The sequence below is a fragment of the Apodemus sylvaticus genome, chromosome 6, assembly GCF_947179515.1.
Source record: "Apodemus sylvaticus chromosome 6, mApoSyl1.1, whole genome shotgun sequence".
In the NCBI taxonomy this organism is placed as follows: Eukaryota; Metazoa; Chordata; class Mammalia; order Rodentia; family Muridae; genus Apodemus; species Apodemus sylvaticus.
In genome coordinates this window covers 104,734,907-104,756,729 of record NC_067477.1, presented here as the reverse complement: position 1 = coordinate 104,756,729, position 21,823 = coordinate 104,734,907, and the positions used below count along the sequence as shown (strand labels likewise).

The following is a 21,823-nucleotide window of genomic DNA, read 5'->3' as shown; positions in this document are numbered from 1 at the left end:
ACTGTCTCCCCAAAATGTCTGATGTTTGCTGAGTGGCAGCCGGTGTAGAGTGAGGGGCTTTTGAGGGCGTGTGCTAAAGCTGCCACTTACTACCTGTGTAGCCCAGGCAGGACCTGTGTGCCTGCTAGCATTAGAAGACCTTGTACCCGAGACCATTCTTGCTTTCTGATTTCTTGAAGGAAGGGAAATAGCGACTAAGCCCTTGGCCTTGTCATTCCTTTTGGGAACACTTGCAAGAGGTTGTCATGGCAACACCCTGCTTTTTTTTTTTCCAAGCCCAGAGTCTGGCTGGTAGTTAACCATGGTAGGTACTGTCAGCCTTAGGGTCAGAGGGCTTTCTAAGAGGGGGGAACCACTGCACACCGGGCTTGTGTCCAGCCGAGGCTTTAGGCTGGCTCATTCCCAGACCACTTGGATGGATCTCTGTTGCTCAAGGCCCTCCACTTAGAGAACGGCGATGGAGAATGACTGAAAATGAGGTCCGGATAGTCCCAAGCTTTCCGAGGCACTGCTCTCACAAGTCCCAGCCATGCAGAGTGGCTGAGACCCAGGGGAAAAAGTTGGGGGGCAGGGTATTCCCATCTCTTGTGCCAATGCCTTGCATAATCTGCAAGGTACTTTGCTACCTCAGCCTTGGTAGCAAATACAATCTCTTCCTCATTCCTCAGGTGAGGGCACAGAGGCGGGAGGGGTCAAGGGACAAGCTGGGAGGCATACCAGAGCAGAGCTGGGGGCGGAGCACTTGGACATCGCAGAGCCCGTCCTCCAGCCCAGTGCTCCATAGTCTTCCCCCAACGAATACTACCTTTGCTTTGCACTCGAGTACTTGGGTTTTTCCAAGTGATTCTTGCCAGAGAGCTTTTTTCTCTTACGTAGAAACCTGGGCTTAGTGCAGCTTCCTGTGAAATACTAAAATATTGTGATACTGATACAAAAGACAATCCTACACTGTCTCTGTCTCTGTCTCTCTGTGTCTGTGTCTGTATGTGTCTGAGTGTGTGTGTGTGTGTGTGTGTGTGTGTGTGTGTGTGTATGCCACAGTACATATGCAGAGGTCAGAAGACAACCTTAAATATGAATCCTCATCTTCTACCTTTTTTGAGACACAGGGTGTTTTGATCACCACTATGCATGCCATGGGAGCTTCTGGTCCATGAGCTTCTGGGGGGAATTCTCTTGTGTCTCCCTCTCATGTGCCTGTAGGGGCTTTAAGACAGATGTTTGCTACCTATCTGGCTTTCATGTGTTCTGGGTTCTAAACTCAGGTTTGGATGGGAAGGAAGTGGCTCATGTGCAGATAGCCTTGGCACATAATAGAGGTTACCCAGGCTTCTGATCTAGATACATAGCCTATATATATATATCCATAAATACATTGTATACACACACACATATATAAACATACATATGTACATTGTATATATATACATATACATATAATATACATATACATATAATATACATGTACATATAATATACATATACATATAATATACATGTACATATAATATACATGCACATATAACATACATGCACATATAACATACATGCACATATAATATACATGCACATATAATATATATGCACATATAATATACATGTACATATAATATACAGACACACATAATATACATGCACACATAATATACATATACATATAATATCATGCACATATAATGTACATATAATATACATGTACATATAATATACATGCACATATAATATACATATACATATAATACACATATGCATATAATACACATATACATATAATACACATATACATATAATACACATATGCATATAATATACATTTACATATAATACACATATACATATAATACACATACATATAATATATATAATACACATATACATATAATATACATATACATATAATACACATATACATACACACACACACATATATATATATATACATACATATATATACATATACACACATATATACACATATATATATACATACATACATATATACACACATATATATACATACACACACACACACACACACACACACACACACACACACACACACATATATATATATATATACACTTGGGGATTCTGCTCTGGAGAGTCCAGGTTGAAGAATCCTCACAAGGGACATAGTTGTTCTGTGTTGCTCTGTGGGTGGAATGGATGCATCAGGTCCTGGGTGCATTGAGGGACATGGTTTGATGAATGGTTTGATGAGGACTTTTATGGCTCTCTCAATAAGAACTGGGTTTGTGGCTGTGGAAAGGAGCACAGTAATGGCTAGTATTGAGAGTCAAGTTGACAGAATCTGAAATCACTGAGAAGGACACACCTCTGGACATGCCTGCCTGTGAGGAAGCTTCGACAGTGACTTAATTGAGATAGGAAGACTTACCCTAGATGATGAGATGTTGGTAGCATCATTACAGGAGCTGGGATGCTGAACTGATTAAAAATGAGAGAAGGAGGAAGTGGGTAGGCTGAGCACTGTTCACTCTTCGGCTGCTGCTTTAAAAACATTTGTTTGTTTGCTTATTTACATCTTGACTGCAGCTTCCCCTCCCTCTTCTCCCTACCTTCCTCCCCCATCCACTCCTCCTCCTTTTCTTTTCAGGAAAGGGAAAGAATCTATCAGGGTGACCCTAGCTAAGATTCCTAGCAATGGGGATATGGAGCCTGTACTGGCCATCTCCTATAACAAGACAAGACTTCCAATGGAGGGACTGGAACACCAACCCAGCCACAAAACCTTCTACCTACAATTTGTCCTACTTACAAGAAGTGCAGGGGTAAAGATGGAGCAGAAATTAAGGGAGTGGCTAACCAATGGCTGGCCAGGCCAGGCTTGCGACCCATGCCATGAGAGGTAGAACTCCTGGCACTGTTAATGATATTCTGGTATACTTGCTGACAGGAGCCTAGCATAATTATCATCAGTGAGACTTCACCCAGCAACTGATGGAAACAGATGTGGAGACCCACAGACAGACATTAAGCGAAGCTTAGGGCAATCCTGTGGAAAAGGGGAAGGAAGGACTGAAGGAACCAGAGAGGCCAAGGATACCACAAAAACAAAAACAAAAACCTACAGAATCAACTAACCTGGGCCAAAAGGGGCTCACAGAGGCTGAACTGTCAACCAGGGAGCATTCACAGGACTGACCTAGGTCCTTTGCACATATGTAGCATTTGTGTAGCTTGGTCTTCATGTGGAACTCATGGGAACATTGGGACCAGCACTGTCTCTCTACTGCCTGCTTTTGGGACACTTTCCCCCAGCAGGGCTGCCTTGCTTCAATAGGAGAAGATGTGCCTAGTCTTGCTGCAACTTGATATGCCAAGGCTGCTTGCTATCCACTCTTCCACCTCTTGACAATGTATGCCAGCTGACAATGTCCGCTGTATGTCAGGAGTATGACCAGCTGGTTCGAGCACCTGCCCCCATGCCTTCCCTCCTACGCGACCGAGTGCACCCTGGAACTGCCTGCCCTAATCGGAACTCACATCAACCCTTAAGTCACCTCTGCCGAGAATCTTGTCAGTAAGCAGCATAGTGTAATTTTATCCCCAGCAGCTTACAGGGACAAAAAAACCTTAATTCTCAGCTCAGGTATAAATCTGAGCAAGATTATTGGGGGTGGGACCAGTCTACTAGCCTCTCTCCTCAGTTTTCATGAATGAGTTTCAGAGGTTTAGGAAACCTATGGAATTAATCAGTGTACATGTTGTGCTTATGGAAGAAACAGAGGCAGAGAGACTCAGATACAAACGAATGACATGGTAAAGGACAAAAGTTAAGAAGGAGAATAGGAGAAGGAAGAGGAGGAAGAGGAAGAGATCTGGGGCATGGTAGCACACACCTTTAATCTTAGCACTCTGATGTAGAGGCAGCCACATCTCTGTGAGTTCAAGGCCAGCCTGGTCTTCATAGTTCCAGGACATAATGAGACCCTGACTCAAACAAGAAAAAAAAAGAGAAAGAAGGAAGGGAGGGGAGAGAGAGAGAGAGAGAGAGAGAGAGAGAGAGAGAGAGAGAGAGAGAGAGAAATTTTTAAGAGGAAAGAAGAGGGGAGAGAAGAGGAAAAACAAGGAGGAAAGGAGGTAGATTAGGTGAGAGATAGGAAGAAACAGAAAAAAGAGAAAGAGGAGAAAGAGACAGAAGGTGAAAAGGAAGGAAATTCTTAGACCCCCAGGAGATGAAGGAGAAACCGATTCTACAGGCTTGCCCTATGGCTCCCATATGATTTGTTTCATATCAGTACACACACACACACACACACACACACACACACAGAGAGAGAGAGAGAGAGAGAGAGAGAGAGACGGAGACAGAGGCAGAGACAGAGACAGAGGCAGAGACAGAGGCAGAGAGACAGAGACAGTGAGACAGAAAGAGAAAGACAGGCAGAGAGAGTTCTTTTCTTTTGAAAGAACTGAGTGCCTAGAGAGGTGATTCGATTATGAGAGTAGAACCCCATGGTGGGATTAGCATCCATCTAAGGAGAGACCTGAGAGAACTTGTGGATTCCCTCCAAGTGAGAATACAGTCAGACTGTCTATGAAGAATGGACTCTCACCAGACCTCAAAGCTATACACACTGAATTCTGATGTATGGAAATCTATATGTCACCCATCCCTGAGTATTACTGCATTGCTGAACAGACATAGCATACTTCCTGCATGGCCAGAGATGTGCTTTGTGAATCGCCCTGCCCCTTTAGGTGAGGTGGATGTGCCTTTGTTCTTCACTCCAGGCCTTTAGAAAGTGTCTTTAGGTTGGGGAATCAGGGTCCCCACAGAACTACACTGGTGGTGATACAAACAGTGACATTTCTCAACTTGCCACCCTCTTGCAGAGAACAGCCTTGCCTACCTAGGAAAACTCAATTCTAGGAAACAAAAACACTTGGAGGGGGGAGGCCTGGAACTATTGCTTTTAATGCCTTTCAAGTGTCTGGTGAGATTCAGAATAAAGCCTACTACTGTGAAAGAAAGTAGGAAATAAAAGGCATTTTTATTACCCTGGGCTCTGCCTTGTTCGAGATACCTACCTTTCCATTGTGAGCCATAGACCTTCTGTGTGTCTTGGCACGATGAGTTGCCGACGACGATTTCCTCCCGCAGACCATCTGGGTGCCAGAGCCATCTTTATAGGAATGCTTACTCGGTGGAAAGGGAGCTGAGGAGAAGCCTGGAACTCTTTTCAGCAGGCTGTTTTATGCATGTGAGGCAATTACTTCTGCAGGAAGCGAGAGGAAGATTTACAGCGTCTAGGATTGCAGAGCCCTGTTAATATCGCATCATAAAACCCAGTGTCCAGATCACAGCTCCGGAGGAAGGCAGTGGCAGGGCTCTCTGGAGCCCTTGCTGGACACGACACAGTCTACTTCCCAGACTTGAAGCAGGGTATGCCCACTGCTCCTCTGAATAGCTTGGGCTGCCAGAGAGGAGGAGCAGCTTGGAAACTCCCCCAAAGTTGGGTTAAATGGCAATTGGAATCTTTCTGCCTTGAGTTATTTGCACTCTGTTTAGTCTTTCTATAAATGGGTCTTCACTTTCTTGGAAAAAAAATAAAAATTCTTATCGGCGACAAAGGAGAAAGTTTTGTTATATCCCTACTGTCTTAGTTAAGTCTCGATTGCTGTAAAGAGACATCATGACCAAGGCAACTCTTATAAAGGACAACAAATAATTGGGGCTGGCTTTTAAGTTCAAAGGGTTCAGTCCATTATCATCAAGGTGGGAACATGGCAGCTTTCAGGTATGTATGGCACTGGAGGAGCTGAGGGTTCTCCATCTTATTCTGAAAGCAAACAGGAGACGACTGGGTCGCATGTAGCTGGGAGAAGGGTCTCAAAGCACACACCCACAGTAACACGTTTCCTCCAACAAGGCCACACTTCCTAATAGTGCCACTCCCTGGGCCAGACATGTTCCAACCACCACACCTACTATGTGCCAACCAAGCTTAATGTACCTTACTTCCCCCTAGCAGTTAAATTTGGGTTCAGGAAGATTTCTTTCCTCATTGATAGGTAGAATATAGAGAATCAGAGGTCCCAAGTACTTGCCCAAGGACATTCCGCTAATCAGTGGGTATCTTAGGGTTTTATTGCTCTTAGGAGACACCATGACCACGGCAACTCTTACAAAGGAAAATACTTAATTAGAGCTGACTTATAGTTTCAGAGATTTAGTCCAGGCATGGTACAGAAGAGGGAGATGAGTGTTCAACATCTGGCTCAGCAGGCAGCAGGAAGTGAGTGGCCCACTGGGGATGGCTTGGATCTGAGACCTCAAAGCATACCTCCAGTGACACACTTTCTCCAGTTAGGCCACACCTCCGAATAGGGTCACTCCCTAAGGACAAGCATCCAGACACATGAACCTGTGGGGGTCATTCTTATTCCAACCCCCACAAGGGGCAATGACCCAAAGAGAGTACTTTTCCGAAGTATTATAATACTTGCAAACTTTTCTTACAGTGGGTGGACTGGGGAAGTACTTAGGAGCCTCCTGCTTCAGCTATCCTTTAATGAAAGGAGAACTCTCCTAGGTAACCTCAGCTTTACCTCTGCTGAGGAGACTTTCTTAAGAAATTCACCTCTTGCCCCACGTCACCTCCTATCCTGTCACTTTCATGCCCCACCACATGAAGTTGTGGTAGAAAAGGCCAAAATTTATGACCAGTGGGCCTTCCCCCAAAAAGCGCAATGCTGCCATCTTGATCGTTCACTTCTAGACTCCCAGGACCACGCCCCATGAGTATTAGGCCACAACCTAAAGGGTTCACAGTAATAAATGGAGTTTGCCTTGGGGACTTGGCATTGATATGTATGCTGCTGTGTAGGACAAGGCTAGACTCAGCTTTTGTTCACAGTGCAGACAAAAGACAGCTTCCCAGATTGGCTGTTCCACAAATTCCTGCTGGACCGAATTGTACAAGAATGTAGAACTATAGACATGGGTCATTATGTAAAATGCTTGCCTCGGCAGCACAAGGACCCTAGTTCAATTCCCAGAAACTACAGGGGAAAAAAGCTGGGCATGGTGGTGTGCATTTGTAACCCTAACTGTGGAGAAATGGAGACAGATAAAGCCCGGGTTCACTGGCCAGCTGGCCCAACCTACTTGGCAGGTTCCAGGCCACTGAGAACCTCTTTCTCAAATACATGCACACACACGGGCACTCAAACAGGCACGCACAAGACAGAGTGACAGTGAATGAAGTGAAATTTGTGCCCATAGACACTCAGAAGTACTGTTCTGGCTTTTAGCCTTGGACAGAACAGTGAGGCAGCAGAACTAGATGTCACAGTAAAGAGACATCAAAAGCACCAGTGTCTGCACAGCTTCTAAGAGGAGCAAACAGAAAGACACTCTGGTCTACTCTGGCACCCTGCTCTACATTGGGCCCCTGAATGAGCATCCTGTGTAGCTCTGCTCCTGCCTAAAATGATAGAACAGAATGATAGAGCTTGGGATAGAACAGAATGAAATGGCTTTCTATCTACTACTGTCTTTACTTAGGAAAGGAATTCCAACATCTCTCAGTGGGCCTGGAAAGTAGCCAGTAAATCATTTTTTTTTCAAATTTGGAACAAGCCAAAATAAAATCATGGCAACTTCCAAGTGGACACCCAGGTTCAGCCTTAGTGCTTTAAAATAATCATCAGAACTGGACGAGAAGCCTGGAAATCTCTGCGCTCTGCATGTCATGGTTGGCCGCCACGCCACGCTTCCAGAGCCAGCTTGCAAGACTGTAATCTGTACCAAGTGCTATCAGCCTCAAGAGCCTTTTATATTCCCAAGCTCTTAAAATCTTAATGATAATCCACATGAGTACAGCACTTTTTAGTTTATAAAATGTGTTTGTGCTGAGCATTATCTCACTGGATTTACGAGTTGCAGCATTTCTATAATTTACAGTGTTCCGATAAAGACACTTCTTCATTGTGCATCAAAGGATGGCTGCTGAGGTTAGGACAGAGGATCAAGATCATGAATGTGGTGCTTTAAGCAAAAAGGCCTTCACAGGCTCAGAGGGAGCGGCATGATTAGGAGGCATGGCCTTGTTGGGGAAGTATGTCACCAGGGTTGGCCTTTGAAGTTTCAGAAGTTCAACCTAGGCAGAATGCTTCATAGTCTTTTCCTGCTGCCTGTCAATCCAGACTAGAACTCTTGCTTTTCTCCAGCACCAAGTTTGTCTGACACCATGGTTCCTACTATGACAATAATGGACTAAACCGCTGAATTGTAAGCCAGCCCCAAGTTAATACGTTCTTTATTATTATTTTTATTATTATTACTATTACTACCACTGCTGCTGCTGCTGCTGCTGCTATTGAGAAAGGGTCCTTTATAAAAATTTTATGTATATGAGTACACTGTAGCAGTCTTTAGACACACCAGAAGAGGGCATCAGATCCCATTACAGATGGTTGTGAGCCACCATGCAGTTACTGGGAATTGAACTCAGGAGCTCTGGAAGAGCAGTCAGTGCTCTTAACTGTTGAGCCATCTCTCCAGCCCCTGATACTTTCTGTTATAAGAATTGCCATGGTTGTAGTGTCTTTTCACAGTAGTAGAAACCCTAAGGCAATGAAGGTGGTAAGTAGCTGAGGAGGTCCCTGCCTTTGGGTCTTCCCACTATACCTTTCTGCCAGATGGTCCAGGACCAACAGCATAAAGGTTTGTTTATAGCATAATACATAATAAGCCTATAGCCTGCTAGGGGGGAATATTACAGTTCAAAAATGTTAAACTGGAAGTAACTGGGCCTCCTTAGTTTACAACATAATCCACTTCCAGAGCAATGCTGCTCAGGGTTAACTCTGGTGACACTGCTCACATCATGATTGTTTGAAAATTGAGGCAAAACTCTGCCTTCTGAGCCCCACTACTCAGGCCTGGTCCTCCCTCCGGTAGCCCACAGAGGACATGTGTTCTTCCACATCCCCTGTAGGGGTCAGCCTTTCCTGTGTGTTTCTGGCCAGCCCATCTTTCATGTGTGTTCCAAATCAAGCGTTTATCTGTCATCCACATGTTCCTGGAGAGAGTTGGAGCATTGATGTCACTGGCTGTCCCCAGGGAGTATCTGGGAAATCATGAATCATAGATTTTTACACTGACATCAAACTGGTGAGGTTCAATTTTGTTTTTGTTTTTGTTTTCTTTCTGCTCCCTTTTTGGAAATCTCTCTGGTTCTCATACCTGAAATGATTCTATAAACTCTGGCAGTTTTTCTCAGCCTCATGGTATACTAGTAACCTGTATAGTTCATATTTTTCTCCTCCCCCCCCTTCCTCCCTTCTGCTCCTCCTCCCCCCCTCTCTGTTCTGACCTCACATATGCTAGTGGAAGGTGCTCTACCACTGAACTAGAGATCACAGCCCCACTTTCACTTTTTTAATTAATTAATTAATTAATTTTTGTGACAGGGGCTCACCAATTGCTCAGGCGGGCCTTCAGTTCTCACTGTAGCCCAAGTAGGCCTTGAACTTGCCATATTCCTACCTACCCTTTTGAGTACCTGAGAGTGCCAAGCCTGCTGCTTCCTAGTCTGAATAAACCTTCCCCTCCACCCACTTTCACTCTCTTTGAAAATCACTCTTTGGATTATTCTCAGGCGCCAGCAAAGGTGCTTAGTTGGTTCTGCTCAGAGCCTGCTGTCTTATATGTAAACTGGACAGGAAACCAGAGAAGTCATTTGCCTGGCCTTAATTTATTCACAGAGAGATAAGTATGCCTCATGGACCACAAATCACAGCTTTCCCTCTGTGCTCTTCTGAGAGTGGGTGTGTCTTTCGCTGCTGTTGTCGGTGTAAAGCTGACTTCTTTAATGCATTTAGCTCAAGGGATCAAAGTGCAGGGATAAAAGAGGTGAGATCTTCCACCAGCCTTCCCTGAGAAGCTCTCTGAGAGAAAGCCCTGGAGCCCTGGACAGGGAGCAGGCTACAACAGCCTTCAATCCCAGACACGCTCTACTTTCCTTCAGTGTGAGCCTCTCCCCCAGCTCTGCCCTCATGCTATGCATAGGAGGACCTGTTCCCAGTTGAATTCCTCAACCCACACCCCATGGAATATGTTATGGAGAGAATAGAGTGGGGTCCTTTGTAGGCACTTTGTAGGTCCTTTGTAGCCATTGTACTGGCTGGTTTTGTGTGTCAACTTGACACAGCTGGAGTTATCACAGACAAAGGAGCTTCAGTTGGGGAAGTGCCTCCATGAGATCCAGCTGTGGGGCATTTTCTCAGTTAGTGATCAAGGTGAGAGGGCCTCTTGTAGGTGGTGCCATCTCTGGTCTGGTATTCTTGGATTTTATAAGAAAGCAGGCTGAACAAGCCAGGGGAACCAAGCCAGTAAGAAACATCCCTCCATGGCCTCTGCATCAGCTCCTGCTTCCTGTCATGCTTGAGTTCCAGTCCTGACTTCCTTTAGTGATAAACGGCAATGTGGACATGTAAGCTGAATAAACCCTTTCCTCCACAACTTGCTTCTTGGTCATGATGTTTGTTCAAGAATGGAAACCCTGACTAAGACACAGATCTTTTAGACCATCCCTGTCCTAAAAAATGATGGCCTGGGGGAAACATCCAACTCTTCTCTGAGTAAGTAGGGCCTTTCTTTGACAGAAGTCACAGAGTCTTGTCCCCTATTCTGGGGACCCAAGACAGGGACTCATAGCCTTGGTTTATGTCCTCACCCTCTAGCCCTACGGACTACTGATAACAACAGGGGCATCTATCCTGTGGGATTCCCTGTTGGACTTAATCCAGGAAGCAGGGTACACACCCAGCCATCATCTCTGTTACCTGGCCCTGCCTCTGAAAAGTGTACTGGATCCATCCTCACCGTTGCTCTAGTTCTGCATCCTTTGATGGGTGGTCCAGCAACAGCTATAACTTCTCATCAAGCAGGGTAGGGTCCTTCTCCAGTCAACTGTTGTCTTCACTGACAGTTCTAAGATTCTGACCACTTCTGCTCATCCTCTTGGGTCTTATTTTTCTGTTGCTGTGACAAAACAGTCTGACAAACACACTTTAAGAGAGTAAGAGGCTGCTTTGGCTTATGGTTGCAGAGGCATATGGTCTACCAGGGTGGGAAGACATGGCAGAAGGCAGGGCAGATATGGTGTCAGGAAGCTGGCTGGTCATACAGCATCCATACTCAGCAAGCAGAGAGCAAACAGAAAATGGTTCTCAAGGGCTGTCAGTGACCCTCTTCCTCCAGTGAGGCTCCCTAAAGGTTCTCAAACTGGAGACCAAGTTTCAGACATGTGAACCTTGAAGGGACATTTCATGTTCTAACAGTGACAGATTGGATGTGTTTGATTTTTGTTTCATTATCATTAAATATCACATGTGTCTGAAGTCTGTTTCCTGAAGCTCAACAATGCGAAGAGCTTCCTTGGTATCATAGAAGACATATACAGTATGTGATTTTCAACTTGGGTTTAATTCAAGATGACTTTAGCTACCATACTGCAAGATCTGTTTAGATGACACTGACCTAACCTTTATGACAACCCCATAAAGCAGGAACCATTATCACCCCATTGCATATATGGGGGGATCCAAGGCACTGCTATCTAGACAGCTTTAGGCTCTTCAGCTGGGGAAGGGGGCAGCCAATATTCAGACCAGGCAGTTGGCTCCTGAATTGAGGATCCTAATCTTGACGTTCTTCTGTTCCAAGGAATGTTATTCTGCTTTTCTCAGTCCAATGAATTTAGAACCCTATCTGGCTCATCAGAGGCACTCAAATACTTACCAACTAAGTATAAATTGAATCGATGGAACAAGTCGTTAACTCAGGAAATCTCCAACAAAAGTACTACTTTATAGGTGGTCTGTACACTTCAGTGTATGACAGATTCCCTCAGATAACTTACCACAACTCAGACAGCTGAGCCCTACCATAGAATTCTAGATTCTGGATGTTAAGCATTTTTTTCCCTAGAAACTGGTAGGGGCTTAAGAGGCCACTGCTCAGTGTGCCTAAGATATGCTCATTTGAAGTAATAACACATGACACTTTCTCAGCAGGCATAGTGGGTGGTGAGAACTGGAGAGGCAGTGAGGGAGCCAGTACTCAGGACCCAGGGGTCTGTTCTGTCCAGGCAAGAGGGAGCTCAGAACTCACACACTCCTATTTATCTCCAGGCTTGTTTGAAACTCAAATGGCCATGACAATGGCCAAGTCTCAACTGGAAAGTCAGGTGCAGAGCGAAGATGCAACCGTAACATGCTTGGAGCCAGCCCCAGCAGAAGTGTTCTCTCTTGTTGGTTCTTCCTGAGGCAGCAGAGGGGGGAAGAGCATCAGAAAATTTAGGGTTGCTGTAAAATAAAAGGTTTACTTATCTAAGTCTAAGTTACTATGCTAATGTAGCTGACCTGCCTTCTGTGTTCCTCTGAAGCCAGAGACTGCAGTCTCAGGCATTTAACACCTCATCCTAAAAACAGCAGGGGATTAAGTAAAGGATTAGTTGCTAGAGCCTTTTCCCTATTGACCAGATGACTCTTGCTTGTCAGTCTAAGGGGAAGTTAGGAGCAATACACTTCTATTGAACCAGGAGAAGAGAATCGCACTTGCAGAAAGAAAAACTTTTACATAAGTAAATATGCATAATTTCACATAAATTCATACGTACAGCTTCATACATATTTTCATGCAGTCAGCTGGGCCCAGCTTGCGTGCATCTCACAATTTCATACTTACACACATGCATACATTCTCACAATTACATACTTACACACACATCCATACTTACATATGAATATGGAGCAAAAGACCAAGCACCGGTGCAGAAAGAACTCACTCATTCTGGATGAAAGATGGACTCCAATATTTATTGAGAAAGAAAAAGCTTCTACCCTTTCAATGCTAAATGAATTAAATTCCCGTTTGTAAGAAAAAGGCTTTGTTTCTCTTAATAAGACTAAGCCTCAAATTCAGATGGCCGAGAGGCACCTTAAGAAGTGCTCAACATCATTAGTCATTAGAAAAATGCAAATCAAAACAACCCTGAGATTTCACCTTACACCAGTCAGAATGGCTAAGGTTAAAAACTCAGGAGACAGCAGGTGTTGTCAAGGATGTGGAGAAAGAGGAACACTCCTCCACTGCTGGTGGGGCTGTAAGATGGTACAACCACGTTGGAAATAAGTCTGGCGGTTCCTCAGAAAACTGGACAAGACACTTCGGAGGACCCCGCTATACCTCTCCTGGGCATATACCCAAAGGATTCCCCGGCATGCAATAAAGACACATGCTCCATTATATTCATAGCAGCCTTATTTATAATAGCCAGAAGCTGGAAAAAACACAGATGTCCCTCAAAGGAGGAATGGATACAGAAAATGTGGTATATTTACACAATGGAATACTACTCAGCAATTAGAAACAATGAATTCACAAAATTTTTAGGCAAATGGTTTGATCTGGAAAATATCATCCTAAGTGAGGTAACCCAGTCACAAAAGAATACACATGGAATGCAATCTCTGATAAGTGGATATTAATTAGCCCAGAAGCCCTGAATACCCAAGGCACAAATCGCATAACAAATGACTCTCATGAAGAAGTATGGAGAGGGTCCTGATCCTGGAAAGAATTGATCTGGCATTGTCGGGGAATATAAGGACAGAGAAAAAAAGAGGGAGGTGATTGGAGAATGGGTGGAGAGAAGAAGGTTTATGGGACATATGAGGAGGGGGGGATCTGGGAAAGGGGAAATCATTTGGAATGTAATCAAAGAATATAGAAAATAAAAATATAAAAGAAAAAAAAAGACTAAGCCTCCTGTCCCATGGTAAGGAGAAGCCTGCCTGCTCCTTCTGCTCTCTGTAATGTCTTCTTTTTTCCTTTTCCCTCTGCCTCCTGCACATTGTTCTCTTAGTTACTTTATGTTACCTGTAGTTTCTAAGTTATTCCACTCTGCATTATCCTTCTATTCTTGATCTCTTCTGACTAAAAACTTCTCCTCCGTTCAGTTCTTCTCTCAGCTCTGTTCCTCTCACTCAATTCTTCTGGTCTGACTTCTCTTGTCCTCAGCCCTTAAACATGCATGATCACATGTTACAAAGTTTATCATAAGTTCACACAAGATACAAGTCATAAATTGAAACAGAAGTTTACAACAGAGAATGTTTACATGCATATCCTTTAGGAGTAATTATCTAGCTATCATTTATCTTCTCTATAGGTTTGTAGAAAGTTTAAAACCATAACTAAGTTTTAAGTGAAGTTTTGTATAGATAAAACCAGTCAATATTTTATCTTCTGTCCTAACACCTGTAATAAATCCTAGTTCCCTTTTGGTTGTTTTACAACCTCTTGGAATGTGCTCTGAGTAGGAGAAAGTCTGTCTGGTTGCCATCTAAGAGGAATTAACTTGTGACACTTGAGAGACTGGAAGAGTTCTCATTGCAGTCTTGACTATCAGAAAAGATCCTAGTAGCAGCCCCATTATAAAAGAACTTAATAATCACAGATATAATTTTAGGAATTCTTATGGAATCATCATTAAAACTTAAGTCACCTATTTGTCTACACAGTATCACTATAAGGCAATACATCTTCATGGATCTGCAGAGATCTGCTCCAAAGGAATGTGTTATTACTTATTGATCATTTTATATATATATTCTTTGTTTACAATACAAAAGCTTTCCCCTTTCCTAGTTCCCCCCTCCCCATATGTCCCATAAGTCCTCTTCTCTCCATCCATTCTCCTATCTTTCCCCCCTCCCTTTTCTCTGTCCTGGTACTCCCCTACAATGTTGGATCAAGCCTTTCCAGGATTAGGGCCCTCTTCTTCCTTCTTCATGGGAATCATTTGATATGTTCAGTATTCAGAGCTTCAGGGCTAATTAATATCCACTTATCAATGATTGCATTCCATGTGTATTCTTTTGTGATTGCGTTACCTTGCTTAGGATGATATTTTCCAGTTCCATCCATTTGCCTAAAAAATTCATGAATTCATTGTTTTTAATTGCTGAATAGTACTCCATTGTGTATATATACCACATTTTCTGTATCCATTCCTCCATTGAGGGATATCTGGATTCTTTCTAGATTCTGGCTATTATAAATAAGGTTGCTATGAACATAGTGGAGCATGTGTCCTTATTGCATGCTGGGGAATCCTCTGGGTATATGCCCAGGAGAGGTATAGCAGGGTCCTCCAGAAGTGTCATGTCCAGTTTTCTTAGAAACCGCCAGACTGATTTCCATAGTGGTTGTATCATCTTACAATCCCACCAGCAGTGAAGGAGTGTTCCTCTTTCTCCACATCCTCGCCAACACCTGCTGTCTCCTGAGTTTTTAACTTTAGCCATTCTGACTGGTGTGAGGTGAAATCTCAGGGTTGTTTTGATTTGCATTTCCCTAATGGCTAATGATGTTGAGCATTTCTTAAGGTGCTTCTCAGCCATCTGAATTTCTTCAGGAGAAAATTCTTTGTTTAGATCTGTACCCCATTTTTTAATAGGGTTATTTGGTTGTCTGGGGTCTAACTTCTTTAGTTCTTTGTATATATTGGATATTAGCCCTCTATCGGATGTAGGGTTGCTGAAGATCTTTTTCCAATTTGTTGGTTGCCATTTTGTCCTTTTGACAGTGTCCTTTGCCTTACAGAAACTTTGTAATTTTATGAGATCCCATTTGTCAATTCTTGATTTTTAGAGCATAAGCTATTGGTGTTCTGTTCAGGAACTTTTCCCCTGTGCCTATGTCCTCAAGGGTTTTCCCCAATTTCTTTTCTATTAGTTTCAGTGTGACTGGTTTTATGTGGAGGTCCTTGATCCACTTGGAGTTGAGCTTAGTACAAGAAGATAAGAATGGATCAATTCACATTCTCCTGCATGCTGACCTCTAGTTGAACCAGCACCATTTGTTGAAAAGGCTATCTTTTTTCCACTGGATGTTTTCAGCTACTTTGTCGAAGATCAAGTGACCATAGGTGTGTGGATTCATTTCTGGGTCTTCAATTCTATTCCATTGGTCCACTTGCCTGTTCCTGTGCCAATACCATGCAGTTTTTAACACTATTGCTCTGTAGTATTGCTTGAGGTCTGGGATACTAATTCCCTGAGAAGTTCTTTTACTGTGAAGAATAGTTTTAGCTATCCTGGATTTTTTGTTATTCCAGATAAACTTGAGAATTGCATTTTCTAACTCTGTGAAGAACTGAGTTGGGATTTTAATGGGGATTGCATTGAATCTGTATATTGCTTTTGGCAAGATGGCCATTTTAACTATATTAATCCTGCCAATCCACGAGCATGGAAGATTTTTCCATTTTCTGAGGTCTTCAATTTCCTTCTTCAGTGACCTGAAGTTCTTGTCGTATCGATCTTTCACTTGTTTGGTTAGAGTCACACCAAGATACTTCATATTGTTTGTGGCTATTGTGAAGGGTGTCATTTCCCTAACTTCTTTCTCCGCCTGCTTATCCTTTGAGTATAGGAAGGCAACTGATTTGCCTGAGTTGATTTTTATAACCTGCCACTTTGCTGAAGTTGTTTATCAGCTGTAGGAGTTCTCTGGTGGAGGGTTTTTGGGTCACTTAAGTATACTATCATGTCATCTGCAAATAGTGATAATTTTACTTCTTCCTTTCCAATTTGTATCCCTTTGACCTCCTTATGTTGTCTAATTGCTCTAGCTAGAACTTCAAGTACTATATTGAAAAGATATGGCAAGAGAGGGCAGCCTTGTCCAGTCCCTGATTTTAGTGGGATTGCTTCAAGTTTCTCTCCATTTAGTTTGATGTTGGCTACCGGTTTGCTTTATATTGCTTTAACTATGTTTAGGTATGGGCGTTGAATTCCTGTTCTTTTCAAGACTTTAAGCATGAAAGGATGCTGAATTTTGTCAAATGCCTTTTCAGCATCTAATGAAATGATCATATGGGGTTTTTCTTTGAGTTTATGTAGTGGATTGCATTGATGGATTTCCTTATATTGAACCATCCCTGCATCCCTGGGATGAAGCCCACTTGATCGTTGTGGATGATTGTTTTGATGTGTTCTTGGATTCGGTTGGCAAGAATTTTATTAAGTATTTTTGCATCAATATTCATGAGGGAAATTGACCTGAAGTTCTCTTTCTTTGTTGGATCTTTTTGTGGTTTTGATATCAGTGTAATTGTGGCTTCGTAGAACGAGTTGGGTAGTGTTCCTTCTGTTTCTATTTTGTGGAACAATTTGAAGAGTATTGGTGTTAGGTCTTCTTTGAAGGTCTGATAGAATTCTGCACTGAAGCCATCTGGTCCCGTGTTTTGTTTTTTTTGTTTTTTTGTTTTTTTTTTGGTTGGGAGACTTTCTATGATCCCTTTTATTTCTTTAGGTGTTATGGGACTGTTTAGATGATCTACTTGATCCTGATTTAATTTGGTGTTTGGTATCTGTCTAGGAAATTGTCCATTTCCTCCAGATTCTCCGGTTGTGTTGAGTATAGGCTTTGGTAATAAGATCTGATGATTTTTTGAATTTCCTCAGTTTCTGTTGTTATATCTCCCTTTTAATTTCTAATTTTGTTAATCTGGATACTGTTTCTGTGCCCTTTGGTTAGTCTGGCTAAGGTTTTATCTATCTTGTTGATTTTCTCAAAGAACCAGCTCCTGGTTTTGTTGATTCTTTGTATGGTTCTCTTAGTTTCTACTTGATTGATTTCAGCCCTGAGTTTGATGATTTCCTGCCTTCTACTCCTCCTGGGTGAATTTGCTTCTTTTTGCTCCAGGGCTTTCAGGTGTGTCATTAAGCTGTTAGTGTATGCTCTCTCCATTTTCTTTTTGGAGGCACTCAGGCTATGAGTTTTCCTCTTAGCACTGCTCTCATTGGGTCCTATAGATTTGGGTATGTTGTGTCTTCATTTTCATTAAATTCTAAAAAGTCTTTGATTTCTTTATTTCTTCCTTGACCAAGGTATCATTGAGTATTGTTCAATTTCCATGTGTATGTGGGCTTTCTGTTGTTTTAGTTGCTATTGAAGACCACTTTTACTCCATAGTGATCTGATAGGAGGCATGGGATTAGTTCGATCTTCTTATATTTGTTGAGGTCTGTCTTGTGACCAATTATGTGGTCGATTTTGGAGAAGGTACCATGAGGTGCTGAGAAAAAGGTATATTCTTTTGCTTTAGGGTGAAATGTTATATATATATATATATATGTTAAATCTAATTGGTTCAAAGCTTCAATTAGTTTCATTGTGTCCCTGTTTAGTTTCTGTTTTCCTGATCGGTCCATTGAGGAAAGTGCAATGTTGAAGTCACCCACAATTATTGTGTTAGGAGCAATGTGTGCTTTGAGCTTTAGTAAAGTTTCTTTTATGAATGAGGGTGCCTTTGCATTTGGAGCATAGATGTTCAGGATTGAGAGTTCTTCTTGGTGTGTTTTTCCTTTAACCAGCATGAAGTGTCCCTCAGTGTCTCTTTTGATGACTTTAGATTGAAAGTCAATTTTATCTGATATTAGAATGGCTACTCCGGCTTGTTTCCTGAGACTTATTTGGTTGTAAAATTGTCTTCCAGCCTTTTACTCTAATGTAGTGTTTGTCTTTGACACTCAGGTGTGTTTCCTGTATGCAGCAAAATGTAGGGTCCTGTTTATGTATCCAGTCTGTTAGTCTGTGTCTTTTTATTGGGGAATTGAGTCCATTGATGCTAAGAGATATTAAGGAATAGTGATTATTACTTTCTGTCATTTTTGGGTTTTTTTTTTTTTTTTTTTTTTTTTTTTTTTTTTTTTTTTTTTACTGGGTATAGTAGTTTTGGCTGGCATTTGTGTTCTCTTAGAGTCTGCATGGGATCTGCCCATGATCTTCTAGCTTTCATAGTCTCTGGTGAGAAGTCTGGTGTGATTCTGATAGGTCTTCCTTTATATGTTACTTGGCCTTTTTCTCTTACTGCCTTTAATATTCTTTCTTTGTTTAGTACATTTGGTGTTTTGATTATTATGTGACGGGAGGTATTTCTGTTCTGGTCCAGTCTGTTTGGAGTTCTGTAGGCTTCTTTTTTTTTTTTTTAATATTTTTATTTTCTATATTCTTTGTTTACATTCCAAATGATTTCCCCTTTCCTGGATCTCCCCTCCCCATATGTCCCATAAACCTTCTTCTCTCCATCCCTTCTCCAATCACCTCCCTCCTTTTTTTCTGTCCTTATATTCCCTTCCAATGCTAGATCAATCCTTTCCAGGATCAGGACCCTCTCCATACTTCTTCATGGGAGGCATTTGTTATGCAATTTGTGCCTTGGGTATTCAGGGCTTCTGGCCGAATTAATATCCACTTATCAGAGATAAGCTTCTTTTATATTCATGGGCATCTCTCTCTTTAGGTTAGGGAAGTTTTCTTCTATAATTTTATTGAAGATATTTGCTGGTCCTTTAAGTTGTAAATCTTCACTCTCATCTATGTCTATAATCCTTAGGTTTGGTCTTCTCATTGTGTCCTGGATTTCCTGGATGTTTTGAGTTACAAGCTTTTTGCATTTTGCATTTTCTTTAACTGTTGAGTCCATGGTTTCTATGGTATCTTCAGCATCTGAGATTCTTTCTTCTTTCTCTTGTATTCTGTTGTTGATAGTTGCATCTATGTCCATCCCCCCCCCCCCCCCCGATTTCTTCCCAAGGTTTTCTATCTCCAAAGTTGTCTCCTTTTGAGATTTCTTAGTTGTTTCTACTTCTGATTTTAGAGCCTGGATGGTTTTGCTTAGCTTCTTCACTTGCTTGTTTGTGTTTTCCGGTAATTCTTTAAGAGATTTTTGTGTTTCCTCTTTCATGACCTCAGCCTGTTGACCAAAGTTCTCCTATATTTCTTTTTTTTATTATTCGATATAATTTATTTACATTTCAAATGATTTCCCCTTTTCTAGCCCCCCCCCCACTCCCCGAAAGTCCCGTAAGCCCCCTTCTCTTCCCCTGTCCTCCCTCCCACCCCTTCCCACTTCCCCGTTCTGGTTTTGCCGAATACTGTTTCACTGAGTCTTTCCAGAACCAGGGGCCACTCCTCCTTTCTTCTTGTACCTCATTTGATGTGTGGATTATGTTTTGGGTATTCCAGTTTTCTAGGTTAATATCCACTTATTAGTGAGTTCTCCTATATTTCTTTAAGTGATTTTTGCATTTCCTTCTTATTGGCTTCTGAATTCTCCTGAATTTGTTTCAATGATTTTTGTGTTTCCCTTGTAAGGGCTTCTAACTTTTGATCCATTTTCTCCTGAATTTCTTTAAGAGATTTATTCATGTCCTTCATGTGATCCTGTAACAGCATCATGCCCAGTGATTTTAAATCCAAATCTTGTTTTTCTGGAGTGTTGGTGTATCCTGGACATGCTACTAATGGAGAATTGTGTTCAGATTCTGCCATATTGCCTTGATTTCTGTTAGTAATGTTCTTGCGTTTGCCTTTTGCTATCTAGTTCTCACTGGTGTTAGTTGGTCTTGTCAATGCTGGACTCACCAGTGCAAGCTTCTTCTTCACAGCTGGTCTCTGAGTGCACAGCTGACCTCCTGCACTGCCTGGAGACTGGGTGCAGTGGCCCAGGCTGTTCCTGATCCCGAAGCGGAGGCCTGAAGGCTTCTGCCAGAGGTCTCAGGGCTGGATCCTCTGCTCTGCAGGACCTGACTCACCAGAGCATGCTGCTTACTCTCAGCTGGCCTCCGGGTGAACCGCTGGCCTCTTGCACTTCCTGGAGATGGGGTGCCGTGGCCCAGGCTGCTCCTGATCCCGAAGCGGAGGCCTGAAGGCTTCTGCCAGAGGTCTCAGGGCTGGATCCTCTGCTCTGCAGGGCCTGACTCACCAGAGCATGCTCTACTTACTGATTATTATAAATGTGTAATAATAACAGGAAAAGCATATAAATAGCAGGAATCTTTCCTAAATTTAGTCCCCCACAGCCTTGCTGAATGGGGGATTCACCTGTTACAGATTATATAATAATCCGAGGCAGGCATTTCAGGGTGATCATCTGCTAGTATATTAGCTTGTCCCATTATGGCTCCTGACAATAACAGAAGCTTCCATTTTCAAATCACTTACCACACACAAGGCTTGGGGACCAGTGCATGGGTTTATACAATGCATTTTTGCTATAATACTATGTGTGTAGCCCTAAAAACCCCAGTCTTCTTCAAAATTGCATACTAACCATCACAGGGCTTAGAGGAAAAAAGAGAATTGAAGATAGCATTAAAAAACCCAGTAACACATGGAGTTGCCCATGGCTCCAGATGCATAGGCAGCAGAGGATGGTCTTGTTGGACATCAAAGGGAGGAGAGGCCCTTGGTCCTGGGAAGGCTAGATGCTGCAGTGTAGGGGAATGCCAGGACAAGGAAATGGGAGAGGGTTGATTGGAGAACAGGGGGAGGGGAGATGGGTTATGGGATTTTCGGGGCAGGGGAACCAGGAAAGGAGATTTGAAATGTAAATAAAGAATATATATAATTTAAAAAGAACAGTAACAAGAATGCTGATACAACCAATAAGAATTAGTAATTATCATGCTAGCTGAGTGCTTCTGTGTAACCTCTTTGATATTGGTCTGTGCAAAGAAACATAACCTGTCCTTTGCTGCCCTAATCCTTGGAGCGGGTGCAGCCTCCTTTGAGAGGAGAGTCTAGAAAGGTATTTCTCTTTTTAATCCAGATCTAAATTCTGATAGAGGGTGTGGCTTCCCTCATTAACTCATTGCTCCAATGGAACAGGAAGTAGGAGTGCCCCTCTCACAGCAGGACCTGCTGGCACAACCTGGTTGAACATGTCATAGTTCAAGTGTCTCTGGGACAGCCACTAAGGAAAGGCATATG

The 21,823-nt window shown here is 42.6% G+C and overlaps 1 long non-coding RNA gene across 1 annotated transcript; it reads right to left on the bottom strand.

Annotated features, from left to right (window-relative positions):
- Window positions 1–757: 757 nt before the first annotated feature.
- LOC127686720 (uncharacterized) lies at window positions 758–5,380 on the bottom strand. Its single transcript, XR_007978233.1, has 3 exons — window positions 5,056–5,380; window positions 2,399–2,448; window positions 758–899 (listed from the first exon to the last, which is right to left on the bottom strand). It is a non-coding gene; the product is annotated as an uncharacterized LOC127686720 (long non-coding RNA).
- Window positions 5,381–21,823: the final 16,443 nt, after the last annotated feature.